Source organism: Hippocampus zosterae, chromosome 5 (genome assembly GCF_025434085.1).
Source record: "Hippocampus zosterae strain Florida chromosome 5, ASM2543408v3, whole genome shotgun sequence".
In the NCBI taxonomy this organism is placed as follows: domain Eukaryota; kingdom Metazoa; phylum Chordata; class Actinopteri; order Syngnathiformes; family Syngnathidae; genus Hippocampus; species Hippocampus zosterae.
Window position 1 is genome coordinate 2,661,053 of NC_067455.1, and position 14,342 is coordinate 2,675,394.

The 14,342-nt window shown below is 46.9% G+C and overlaps 1 protein-coding gene across 4 annotated transcripts in view; it reads left to right on the plus strand.

Annotated features, from left to right (window-relative positions):
* Positions 1-8,831: 8,831 nt before the first annotated feature.
* Positions 8,832-14,342, plus strand: part of ddr1 (discoidin domain receptor tyrosine kinase 1) — a 46,685-nt gene continuing 41,174 nt past the window's right edge. For all 4 annotated transcript variants that reach the window (XM_052064994.1, XM_052064995.1, XM_052064997.1 and 1 more), the window contains exon 1: positions 8,832-9,088. The gene's annotated coding sequence lies outside the window, so the exon portion shown is untranslated. The remainder of the gene's footprint in view (positions 9,089-14,342) is intronic.

Below are 14,342 nucleotides of genomic sequence, written 5' to 3' on the forward strand. Positions count from 1 at the left end.
AGAAACCTCCCGAACGGGCTTATAATCAGTGAGGAAATCTGGGTGAACGTCTCCCTAATTACTGTTGATAATCTCCAGGCATAACTCATATCAAACATATGTGCGAGCGGGACTTCGTGTTGGAGCAGCTGCGCTCCAACACGCAACCTAAAATGACTTAATGGATCCTTTTCGACACGGATGCCGTCCAAAAAAGCAAATTGCACGCAATGAAGATAAATAGACTGTCACTTCGCTGGTTGTAATACACATTAAAACGAATTAGTCAGCAGGTGGGGTGGGAAAAAGCGATCATGTGCACCCAATTGCTCTTTCTCATTACGTTCAATCAAATATCTGTATATAAATACCTGTCAAATATCGTCGCTTGAGTTACACTGATGTTCGCGGAACACGAAAACAATTTTGTTTTTTCAGTGAATAGCCTTGTGGTTCCTCACAAAAAAAACAGCAATTTGCAGTGTCAATCAGTGAATACCGAACTGCAATTTTGCAAGGGTTCAACCAGTGGCGGATCCTCAGGGCCAGCAAGGCCTTCTCTGCTGGCCTAAACATTCATACAATAACACAAATTTAATTCATGTTATTTTATTTTCATAAATATGTATGCAAAATTATTCCCTGTATTCTTTATGTCATTATTTTCACTTAGTCGAGTTATTTTAAATAACATTGAAAGCCACTCGATAAATAACTTATTATGGTAGAGTTTTTAACCAATCATATTTCAGCTAGCTTGTGTTGCCAGGTAAATTAAACTTCATATTAAACAGAACAGGCCCCTGTGCGCTGTAAAAGAACGGGCACAGTCGGGTTGCAATAGCCAATCAGATCACGAGTCTGCGCACCGGGGCCAGCGAGAATGCCTTACGTTGAGACTGGACGTGCGCGTTCGGTGATTGGATTAGCGCCTGCTAGAGGGAGCTCTCACTGCATTTTAACCCAAAACGGCCGAAGAAGAAGACGACGTGGTTGCTGAACTACTTCCCACACAATTTTCAAGACGGACCTTCCACGAAAAGCTGGATATTGTGCAAAGAGGTCGCCCAACTCCTGCGCTAGCTAGCCTGTCCCAACAAGGAAAAGGGTTTGTCCGTCGTTTTCAGACGAGCAATTATGAACGGCACCCGTGGCTCACAGCCTCTGAGAAACTCCTCAAATTGTACTGCTGGGAATGCCGATTGCTTGCAACGGACCGATTTGGTGTTTGGAGCCACGCTGGATTTACCCATTGAAGTTGTTTCACCAAGGCAGCAAGGAAACATCAGAGCACGGCTGGGCACTTACAAGCTACGGTGCATTTAAAAACGTTTGGGGACACTCGCGGAGATCTGCAGCTCAGTGAACAGGCACCACATTGGTGAGTAAATGAATTTTATTTATCCATGGTCATATTTGCCAAATTACAAATTACTTTCATTTCCCGCCCCTGATACATTGAACTAGTAAATGGCTCCTTTGCGCCCTCTTCGAACACCTTCAAAGGCTTTGAGGGTTGACAAAAGTCCCATTTTGAGGATCATCTGCCGGATCATTTCAACGAGCAAATCCTCACACCCTCGACGCCGAATCGCTCATCTTGTCAATGTGGCTTCACTTATTATGTCATTATGTTAATTGCTCCCCACGCTTACAGCATTCGTGCGGGAGACAGTGCGACAGTGCCGCCCATAAACTGTATTTACAGTCGGGATGAGGCTGGAAACTCCCTCATCTTTTTTTTTCTTTCTGCATCATCGTGACGACTCGCCAGCCCGTATGGTTCTCGTCCGCGGCTGACGAGATCATCTTCCGACATCTGGAATTGTTTGGGATTGAACTGCGCTCCAGACGTAGATAGCAAAGCACTTTAATGACATCCAGACGGATGCTTGACAACGCGCATGTCCACCGTGTTGTTACTTTGGTGCGCTCCAGGCTTGGAGACATGCTGTCAAATCCGCTTGTCTTGTGTTTGGCTGGACCTTGTGGGTCCCGCCGCTCGAATGAAGGAGAAAATCTCATTCGGCACAAAAAACAAATGGCATTTTTAATTTTTTTTTTTTGGGGGGGTGGCGAGGGGTCAAGCGGAAAGTGTGAGATTTCCGGGCCGTGGAAGGACAGCCTTGACGTGAAGGAGTTTGTAACCAAAGGGACAGACATTGATTCATATATCTTCCGAGCCGCTTGATCCTCACTAGGGTTGCGGGGGGTGCTGGAGCCCATCCCACCCGTTTCCGGGCATTAGGCGGGGGACACCCTGAATCGGTTGCCAGCCAATCGCAGGGCACACAGAGACGAACAACCATTCGCACTCACACTCACACCTAGGGACAATTTAGAGTGTTCAATCAGCCTGCCAGGCATGTTTTTGGAATGTAGGGGGAAACCGGAGCACCCGGAGAAAACCCACGCAGGCCCGGGGAGAACATGCAAACTCCACACAGGGAGGCCAGAGCTGGAAGGGACAGACACTAGAGACCAATCAAAAAAGTGCATTCAAATGGCGTCGGTCCTTTTTTTTTTTTCCGATAGTGCTTATCGACTTCTTGTTTGGAGTCTTGCATGTCTCTTGGAGTTTGCATGTTCTCCCCGGGCCTGCGTGGGTTTTCTCCGGGTGCTCCGGTTTCCTCCCACATTCCAAAAACATGCATGGCAGGCTGATTGAACACTCTAAATTGTCCCTAGGTGTGAGTGTGAGCGTGGATGATTGTTTGTCTATGTGTGCCCTGCGATTGGCTGGCAACCGATTCAGGGTGTCCCCCGCCTACTGCCCGGAGACGGCTGGGATAGGCTCCAGCACCCCCCGCAACCCTAGTGAGGATCAAGCGGTTAGGAAGATGAATGAAAGATGAATGACCGATCAAGGGAGACTGAACGACTGAATTTTTTTGATGAAAAAGAAACAAAAAGAAGGGTGAGAGGGAAAGAGACAAGTCCAAAACTATGCTCCCAAAAGGGTGGGGCACACACAGTATGAGTTTGGATTAAAAAAAACAACAACAACAAAACTCAAATATTGAGTAACTTTCCTCGAAAATCACAATGTCCGATCGCCGGCGAGCTATTTTTCAAGCAGGGCAACTCATGTGGCCCTTGGGGGAGGCTACCTGGCGCCTTCCTTGGAAGTGGTGGCGGGGGCCGTGGACGTCAACATTTGAAATGGCGTTCAGGCGCGGTGATGTCACCGCGTGCTTGTGTGTCTGCTGATGACATCATCGGTCCGTTCGGCTTGAGCCAACCTCACCTCACCCCGACATGAACCGGGCCCTGGTGGGGGAAAAAGGTCAGAGGCCAACATTCGTCCAAATTCTCAAATATTTGTTTGCCTCTTTCATACGACTTGAACTCCCAACGTCGTTATTATTCGACTTGTCGGTCTAAGTGTCATTTGGGCTTCGAGTTTGCACGCCGTTTGCAAACTGGAGCCCGTGTGTCGGCGGGGGTATTTTTAGCACCGCCTCTCACGGCATCGCAATGGCACTCGTTGGCACCTCTCCGAGTTCAACGCGTTCCTCACCTGTCCCCCCGGTGCCTGACGACTAACTCTCCCCGAAGAGCTCGGGAAAGAGAGAGACGGCAAAGCGGTCAGACTGCCGTTGCCGTGGTGACGAAGAGCAACGGGGGTCAAAGGGCTCGATTTTGAAAAGGAGCCTCGTTTGTCTCTCCGCTCGGCTGGCTCGTGGAATTTTAACGAGGGGCATCTGAGCATTTGCGTCTGGTGTTTATTAACTCTTCAAGTCACACTTCAAAAACCGTCTTGATGAATGTTCCATCATGCATCCGTCGGTTCTTTCTCCGGAGAGCTCGTAGGGTCATTGTCGACGGAGACAAATTCCCGCCTTTAAGAGTTCATTGAACTCGAGTCCCGACCGCCCACGGAGAGATGCGGCCCCCATGAGGCTGACCTGGACAATCGTGAACGGCACACGGCCCGCAACCAACTTGCTGCGATGGAAAAACTGCGCCCCCTGGTGTTGTTAGTCTAACCTTGGTTGCCAGTCAAGGTTGCACCACCATTGTTGGTCTAGGGCAAACTTTTTTTTCTTTGTAGGGCAGAAAAATGCAAGGATGAAAGCTAATGGCCCCTGGGCCGTAGCTTGGACACCACCTGCTATAGCGGCTCTTCTTTTGACCGAGTCGCATTTTTTTCTGAGAAGGAAGGGGGGCAAAGAGGAAGAGCATTGAATGACGACATCCATCTTGGACAGGTGAATCATGGGAGGTTTGGAGTGAACAGGGCGGCGGGTGCAACAGTTGCAGAGGAGCTTCTCGAATACCACCGGCGACACCCCCCACACACTGTCACATTGGTGTGTGTGTGTGTACAGATGAATAGCAGAGTCTGAAAGTGAAAGCCGACACCCCCCCCAAAGGTAGTCGGACACCGGCGCCCTCTCCTCCGAGCAGGGGCACAAGTGCAATGCTACAGCTGAGGAGGTCCCCGGGGAGTGGAGGACTGTGTGAAGGGTCACCTCTGGGGTGCAGGGGAGTGGGTGGATGACCAAACAATTAATCAAATTCAAATTGACATCACATTGTATGGAAAACTGGAGCGGGGAGGGAAGGCAAAATCACTATTGGATGATTTTTTTTAAAAATGATTCAGCCCAAGTCTGAAGAGTATGATGTATTTTATTTAAATATTTTATGGTTTTGTCATGTTATCAGATAAATATTGATTCTGAACAGCTCCAGGTGATAAATTTGGCACGGTTGCAATGTGATGGTGGCATTAGAAAACGTCCACTTGCATGTTTAATTCAAACGGAGGACATCCGGTCTCACATCGGCGCGACATAGGAAATGGGAATACGTGGTGGGGTTCAATCCGCATCCCAATTTCCTGCTTGCGGATTATTCCCGGTGAAAAGAGGACACGCGAGCCGTTTTCAATGCGGCCAGTATGCTCGCTATGTGGTTTTCCGCGAGTTCCCAACATATACTGCAAGCTTGGCATTCTGCGAGTGATCTGTGTTGTCTGAATTTTTGCAGCCCTGCACAGCTGTCAGGGTGAGACAGGGTGGGGGTAGGTTGATATATACTGGCTGACTGTTTGGGCTGCTTGTATTGTCCATTCCCCCCCCCCCATTTAGACATTTCCACTTTGCTGTGATGTTTTCACTGTTCGTCAAAAGGCGATACTTTGTGTTTTCAAAACATTAGGTTACGGTAAATCACCCGTCAACGCGCAAAAGAATACTCACAATTGGTAATAAAACCTTGTAAATTAATTCTAAGATGTGTTTATAAATACATTTGTACACGTTTGAATAGAATTTCGAAATAGCTTTTTGATTTATTTCTTTGCGCAGCAGTTTTACTAATGTTTTCTTCCAAATATGAGGATCCATTTAATTTAATTTAATCCCAGAGACCTCAAGCAAAGGTTATATTAAACAATAAAGATACAACAGCAAACTTAAGGTAGTGCAGCTTCCGGTTTTGGGCCTGTTAGTCATGTAGCATAGCGAATTGCGATTGATTTATATTGCCTGTTTTGCTCTTCGCAGCAGTGTACTCTCTGCTTTACCGTGATGTGAAAAGTCTACTCAATCACCTCAGCACTTTATTCCGTTATTTCACGATTACATGTCAATTTCAGGTTAGCTTAGCAGTTTGCACTTAGCGATAGCGAAACTTGTCAGAAGCGTGTAGCGTATTTGTCACCATGGAGGCGAAGGTTACTGATTTAGAAACTACTGCGGTCACGTGATTATCCACACTTAGCCGCATTTGAGCCGGCCAAAGCTCGTGTCTAGCTAGCTCGTACGGCGTAAGTAGCGCCCATCCACTGTGTCAGGAAGCCTGTTAGCTCGCGAGCTAGTTTGCCACTAGTGCCTCTCGTCACAGCACGGAGGTCTCTGCGACAACCGTATGGGGTATATTCCAGCCACCGGATGCTTTAAGCGGATAGATTTTCGTAGCTCAAACATGGGAAGGATGTGTTAGCATCAGACAGATGCTAGCTAGATAGCTGTGTTTGACTGACACGTAACAGTTGAGTGGCGCGCGGTTTCAGCATATTCAGCGGACGTGCCTACATTGTCTGAGAGCGGAAACTGTCTTGGTTTTTCATGAAATTGAAACATTTTGAACACTTTGTAATTTTGTGTGTGGGGCGGGGGTGTGGGGGTTGTAATCACTCAAATTTGGCTAGGTCATTAATGAAACTCTTCTCCGTGGTGTGTCAAAGACACAAGGTATTTTTATTTGCCCTTAATAGCACACTGTCAAACTCAAGCACCAGGCCGGGGGGGGGGCAGATCTGGCCCACCCTATCATCTTGTGAAATGGTAAAAGTTTTAAAAAAAAAATAATAATGTCCAGAAATAAAAATACTAAAGCATAGTGCAGATACCTGTGAAAGCTACGGTATAGAAACAAATTTGTTAGTACGGCGCCGGCTCGTGTTACAATGTCTACCCAGTGAATTCCTCACAGGATCAGACCTGCTCGCTATGCTCCGCTGCTTTATGCTCAAAACGCTTCGGGAAGAGGAGGGGGGGGGCTTATGGGAGAAAGTGTGACACAAACATTCCTCCCACAAGAAAGTCTCTTTGAAAAAAAAAAAAAAGGTCTTGGAAATTAAGAGAGAGTGAAACACAATGAAGGAAGAGTGCAAAACAAGGAAATAATGGGGGGAAAGGTCAACATTTCTACCGCGGGATTGACGGTTGCCTCGGTGACTAACAGAGCGCAGCGGCGACTTGACAAAGTGTTGAAATGTCGCAAACGGCCGCGAGAAAACACGAGCTTTGTCCGCCCTTAGAAGATAACATATACAGAAACACCATTTTTAATTGCATCTTTTATCCTGACTGAAAGTTTGGGAGGGGACGGAAAAAGCAGGACACATTATCAAGGCCAAACATTCTGAAACACTTGAGAGTTGCATATTGGATTGCTTTTCATTAAAGTGATGAAATGTAAACGACACACGGAGAGAATGAGGCCAGAAAGAAGTCTTAATTTATACGCTAATCTAGTGCATGTTGCCGCGTTATGTCATGATATTACCTTCAATGAACCCCCCCCCCCTCACCCCCAACTTGGTAAAAATATGCGATATTGAGCGAGTACCCTTTGTAATATTTTGTGAACAATAACGCGATAATTGCGAGATGTATTTTACAGACGTGTCATGCCAGGCACACACACACACACACACACACACACACACACAAGAAAAAACAAAAAACAAGGAAAAAAAAAATCAACCGTACCACCATTGTTGTCGTCATCAAGTTTTGATCTTTGCACCCGTTATTTTCAGTAAGGCTGCGATTGGCTTTTGTCAAAAACACTGGCCATCATTCCAACAAAATCTCAGTTATTTCCTGATACTTTTTGAACGTCTTGGGGATCAACAACTCAACATCGGTATTTCATGACACAAAAACAGCTCCTGTGATGAAACAAAATGAAAATGTCATACTCAAGTTCATTTTTTGGAAGATCAAGTAGGGGGGGCACGGGCCCTAATTGGCCACCCGTAGGGACGGGTCTGCTGAGAAGTGTCCATCGGTTGTTAATTAAAAATAGACATTTTTGGCGCGTGATCGTGTGGACATTTCTCGGTCCCGACTCATTTGAGGTGTGTGAAAGTACTCTGTATTCACCCTTTCTCCCCGCCCCCAAACGTGTGACAAACTTGGCTTCGTATTTCATCGAGCATCTTTTTGAAGGCACTCACGGCCCGCGGGTGCACCATAAACATGATATCAAGATCCCGCCCTCAATCCGAGGTGGATCCCACTGGGTTAATAACCTTGATTGTCCCTTCCAGCTGAAGCTTTTTGTCCGCCTCCCAGTCAAGCGGGCATGTAGCGACACGTAGGGAAATTGCAGCCGATAAAGCTTTCGCTTGCAAAACGACGTAAACACACACGGGCGGCCCCTTTTTTTTTGGAAACGCAAATTTCCTCCCAGTCTCTGCTTCTGCCTCAGGGTCCCATATCAACAACTCTCAGCCTTTGCGGCCGCATTGCTGTGCTTTACTGCAAAAGCCTTCAATTTGACTCATTACGGCCCAGGGGGCCGTAATGCTGCGCTGTTGTGCCATCGACGGCTGGGTAATAAAGTTTCCTTCACAAGCATTGGGAACGTATTAAATGGCCGGAACCAGGTGCTTTGTAACACGAAAAGACAAGGCAGAGATTATATGTCAGGAAATAAAGGGACAAAAAGTAACAATGATGACAAATAATCGCATCAAATAATTAACATTATTTAAAAAAAGGGAAAAAAACGTTCTTAATCGCCTACCCGGCAGTTAAGTCAAGTTAAACTAAGTACATGCCAGTACTTCTCAAAGAGTGGCGCAAATAATGACCAAATTAAATGTTCAAACATCGAATAACGTCACGCATTATGCGGCTTTCACATTTCATCCGGTCTATGTTTGTTAAATACAGTTCAGTTGTATTCAACTTTTAAGTTCAATTTGCATCTCATCGTTGAGAATTGTTTGCAAACATTTGCTCAGGCTTGGCTTCCATTTCACTTTCATGTGTAATACATTTTCATGGAATTAAAAAAAAACATTTAACACTCAGCCGTTTTATAATATTGCTCTGTTGTGTTTTGTCGTATTATCTTGACATGCCATCGAAGCTCCTTTTAAAAGGCTTTTCGCGCACGCGCACTCGCGCGCACAGGCACGCTTAAGTTTCACCCTAAAGTTGTCAAGCGCGCAGCCCCGCCCCTCGCAGCTTCTCATTGGACCAAGCCCCCTTCTTAAATATCCAATGAGGCACCTTGCTCCCCATCCGTGATTGGCTACAGCCTGTGCAGTTATGTAAATGAGCACCTGGTGGCGCCCGCTGCGGGCCGGCTGCCTCGCGTGAGTCGCCACAACCCGGTCGGCTCACATTCACCAAACGGACTCCGACGGTCTCGCTTTCTCCCTCCGCCACGTTTATCGGAACACTTTTCCCTTACTTTGTGGACGTGTTTTGAACAAACAAACAAGCTCGCCGACTTCGGCGCGAACGTTTTTTTGGGGATTGTTATTTTGTGCGGAGCCTTCCAGAAAGCAGGTCCGAAGCGGAGAGACCAAAAAGTTTGGGGGAAGCTGTCACCAAGAAGCGGTTGGGGGCTCGTTAAGGTACGTTCCCCCCTCGGCAATTTCCTTCCCGTTCACGGCTGCGGGTTCGTGCGTTTGTGTTGGCGTGTGGCTTGGCGCCCGTCAGTCTCGTCCCGAAGCGGCTTTGGACGGCCGCCACGGTGACGGATACCCCCACCCCACCCCTCCCTGCCGCATATAGGCCGACCAAGGTGTAACGTTGCGCAGAAATATTAGCCGCGTGTCTGAAATGCTCTGACGGTGTGCATCACGTCCTGGATTTACTGCTCAACTCAAGTGAGCAGCCAGCAGAAAGCGCGTCTGCAAAGCAAAGGTGCCAAGTGACTCAAACGAACCAATTAGTCACCATTACGATTTGTTGTCCAGCACACGATTTTGTCAGTTCAAGCTCAGATTTGACTCCGTCATACGTTTTTTACAACGAGGATGTTAGATGGCTCACAATCCACTGCACAGTGCTTATTTTCTGCTGACTGTAAATCTGTTCCAGCGACAATCTACTCAGTTTGACTCTGGAGAGCTTTGTGATTTCGGCCTTAAAAAAAGGCCACCGTGCGTCACTGTGAACCAATTCATGTGACGGTTGAAGCTCAATTTGCATATTGATCATCTCTCAAGGTTTACAATTGCGCTCTTTGCCTTTTTGGCATTTCGAGACCCGCGGAGACGATTTAATTTACTGCTGACCGTAGAAATGTGACAGTTGACACACAGATTATTAAAAAGCCATTATTGTTATTTTTGTTGTATTTTTTCTTCTCTTATTTGATGTTATTTTGAACATTGCATTTGTGATTTTAACTGCTTGTTGTAAGGTGTCCTTGAGTTTCTAGAAAGGCGCCCACAAATAAAATGTATGATTATTTATTATTATTATTAAATCTGACTCACTCGGTTTTACAATTACACATTTTTTTGTTCCGTTCAGGCCGCTCGATATTGCTTGCTGAGAGTTGCCATCTCTGCTGAATATATAAATTGAACGATCAAAGTGCCCGGGCGAATATTGAGAAGTAGCTGAGATTTTCCCGTTTTGTTTTATTTAAGAGCACCATATCACGTCTGACTGTATTATCCCGTTGGTTCTATTCACGTGACAGTTCCAAATGCTCAGCAGCCGTAAGAAGTATTTCACAATGGAGAGCTTTGAACCTTTTGGGCCCTAAAAGGCCACCGTCACTCGCTTTGTTACAAGCTGCGGACCATATTAATGTGACGGTTGAAACGGAAATTTGAATATCGAGGAGTCCTAACAAGAGCTCAATGGCAACTTTTGCCCTTTGGTATCTTCGAGGGCAGCGTACGCTGCTCGTTATTCACCGATGACCGTATTAATGTGACAGTTGAAACACAACTGTGCATACTGAGAAGTCATACATTTCCCAATGTTGTTTTATTCGCGTTTTTTTTCCCCCCTTCCTTTCGTGGCCACGGGACACCACTTGTTATTCAGTGCTGACGATATGAATATGACAGTCGAAGCCCGAAGCGGAAAGTTGAGAAGTCATAAGTTTTACAACACAGCTTTGCTTTTTTTTTTTTTTGGTCCCCTGAAGGCCACCATACACTGTAGAAAATCATGTTAGGGATGATTAATGCCGCTTTTTTTTTCTTTTTTCAATTCCGATTTCAGTACAGAGTAGTCACTTTTTCGTCTACTCACCAATACTGACCATCAGTACCTCTTGTACTTTTGATACATAAAATTTCAATGACATAATGATGAAAACCTACGCAGAAGATGATTAGCGAATGTGTCAATCTGCCGCAGCATAGCGCCACCTACTGCGGAGGAGGACTTATTCAATGTCAGATTTTATTTTTTCGTGAAAGTATCAGTGGGTGGTATCAGCAGCCCTCATAAGTACTCAATACCTTAAAATAAGACTGGTATTGGCCTGATGATGACCTGATATCAGTACTCGCCCATCACTAGTCACAATTTGTATTTGTTAGCGCGGGTTTCCTCTCTCCTGCGCTTTGTGGTTTACGTAAGGCATACTTTCTGTCAATGTTTTGCAAAAAATGTTTTCTTTTGGTTTTAAGCTTGCTAACATGTGAATGCACCCTTGTAATATTAAAATGCTAAAGGCTCTCACTTTATATTTTGGAGGGGATGCCCCCCCCCCCCACCCACCCCTAATTTGGATGGGAGCATTTCTTCTTCAGAGAGCCGCATTCCTCCTGCCTTTCTTTACATGGGGCCTCCTTCACAAAAACCAAGCCCATTCTTTCCTGGGTTAACAGCCCCCACAGCCAGTGTTTGGTGGTCACCACCTGCGCACATCAAGGTGCAACCCCTGTTACGCTTGCACGTACTCGGCTGACCTCAGATGACCTCATCGCGCGCTTGCGCTTTTGAAATCAAAACACAACCACTCGTGTCTCATCGGCTTGCAACAAAAGCGAGTTGACTCCCGACTGAAAATGTTGAAATTGTGCCCAAAGTGTCCATTTTTTCTCCATAACTGGCACTGGCAGCCCGCTGGATAAGTGTTAGAGCGTTGGCCTCACAGTGCAGAGGTCGTGGGCTCGATTTCCGGCTCCGGCCTTCCTGTGTGGAGTTTGCATGTTCTCCCCGGGGCCTGTGTGGGTTTTCTCCGGGTATTCTGGGTACTTTCGCGCAAGAATCTCTGGCTACCTCTCGGGTGACGGTGGCTGTAATCTTTGCACAAAACTGTCGTGATGCAAAAAAATGAAACGCAACGTTGCGTTTATTGCAAAGGGGGGAAGCGAGGAAGAATGGACGGTAGCTGTAATTTCATGCTGCGCTCACCTTTCTTGGCACATAAAACCAGTCGACGTGTTACTGGCTCCCGGCTCGAAATGCCAGGCCTGGCTAAGAAGAGCTTTTTTAAACTTTATAGGCTTTTTGAAGCCGTTTTGCCTTTTTGGGCAAAGATGAACCCAAAAAAGCGCAAAGGAAGGAGTATGCAGTGCGGAGGGGCCCTTCCGCATCCCCAGGTGGTGTGTTCAGGTCGCTCGGTTGCTTGGTTAATGGCCCTTTGGCTGCTAATTTCTACCGCCACCCCCCCCCCCCCCCCCCCCCCCCCGGGAGCCCTTGGCCCTGTGTAATTGCAGTTTATGTGCTTGTGCGGTCCGGCCCGGGGGAGCGCCGGGATGTGGAAGGGCTTGAGAAAATCGCTAAATGGGAGTTTGTGTTCTGCTTTTAATATATTTTGAAGCCGCGGGGGTGAATTGTGCTATTATTTTTATTTATGATGTTTTTGTGGGCTTCCAAAACATTCAGAATGTAGTTTTGCGGAAGTTACGTGATGCGTTTGTCACCAAAGCATGATTACAAGTTAAAAAAAAAAAAAGTCGTCACTTTTTGAAGGCCGAGGTTTGCGGTATTCATGAGCTTCGGCCACAGCGCTGTAATGCCCTCGCATGTGGGCAAGGAGAGCCACACTTGTACATGCACTTGAAAACATTTATTAAACGGGACAAATAGTCAAAGATAAAAACCAGAAACGTGAACGCTCGCACCCGGACGCTCACACGCAGGCAAACGGGCCAAGCCCGTTCCAGCTCATGATGTCACTCACTAGGCCATGCCCCTTAAAGGGACACATTCCACACAGGAAATAACGAATAAAATTTTGGAAAGAAACAAATTCGATTCAGATTGATATGTTTTGCTCTTGGGATATCCATCCATCCATTTTCCGAGCCGCTTGATCCTCACTAGGGTCGCGGTGGGTGCTGGAGCCCATCCCAGCCGTCTCCGGGCAGTAGGCGGGGGACACCCTGAATCAGTTGCCAGCCAATCGCAGGGCACACAGAGACGAACAACCATCCACGGACCTAGGGACAATTTAGAGCGTCCAATCAGCCTGCCATGCATGTTTTTGGAATGTGGGAGGAAACCGGAGCACCCGGAGAAAACCCACGCAGGCCCGGGGAGAACATGCAAACTCCACACAGGGAGGCCGGAGCTGGAATCGAACCCGGTACCTCTGCACTGTGAAGCCGACGCGCTAACCACTGGACTACCGGGCCGCCCTCTTGGGATATGTTCTGCCCTATTGGCTGCTTCTGTTAAAACTGTTTTCTTATAAACGGCGCCTCACATTATCAGCTGCGGAGAATAGAAGCTACGATAGTGGCCGAGGTTGCGTTATACATCCACTAGATGGCGCGCCGCTAAAGGGAATACAATTCAAAAGACAATACAGCTTCATTTATATCGTGCTTTCACAACCGCTGCAGCTCTAACGAAGCACTTCGCAGAACTTTTAGAATACCACATCCAAGAAATCCATACATAAGGCCGGAAATACGATACCCCCCAAAAATCTGCAAATATCCGAATTAATGAACGCCCAGCCCGAAGTACGCTGCGTTTTTAATTAACGATCGGTATAGGATAGAAGAAAATAGAATACAAGGGGTCTTCGTTGTTACGATAACACGTCACCTTGATTTGAAAAGGCGTCCGCTGTAGAACTTGTTTTGAGAAAAAAAAAAAACCTGTTGGAAGCGACGACATACAAAGTTGCACAAGAGTCCGTGAAATGAAATAAAGCATCACAGGATTAGTCGGACTTAGCCGCCGCCGCCGCCTCCAGAAAAATCAATCAAAACCTTTATTCAACCAAGGCGGTTAAAAAAACCAAGAGAAGAAAAACTATAGAGACGGCGGTCACTTTTTTCCAGCGTGGCGTGGCCATGGACATGGAAAACGTAGACCTGAATCACCACCTTACAATTACAAATGGAAAACAACCATTGCTACTTCTTTATTTATCGCTCTTAACCCCCCCCCCCCAAAAAAAATCATAATGATCAAATGTATCAAATCCAACACACCTCTGTTCTTCTCAAATCCTGAACAGCAACAGCCACACTTTGTTCATTGCCACCAATTTCCCCCTCTCTGACGTCGAGGGGCGGTGCAGTGGCAGTAAAACAGGCCGAAATCCAGTTTTTTATTCATTCATCTTCCGTACCGCTTGATCCTCACGAGGGTCGCGGGGGGTGCTGGAGCCTATCCCAGCTGTCTCCGGGCAGTAGGCGGGGGACACCCTGAATCGGTCGCCAGCCAATCGCAGGGCATGCAGAAACGAACAACCACTCACACTCACACCTAGGGACAATTTAGAGTGTTCAATCAGCCTGCCATGCATGTTTTTGGAATGTGTGAGGAAACCGGAGCACCCGGAGAAAACCCATGCAGGCCCGGGGAGAACATGCAAACTCCACACAGGGAGGCCGGAGCTGGAATCGAACCCTGTACCTCTGCACTGTGAAGCCGACATGCTAACCACTGGAC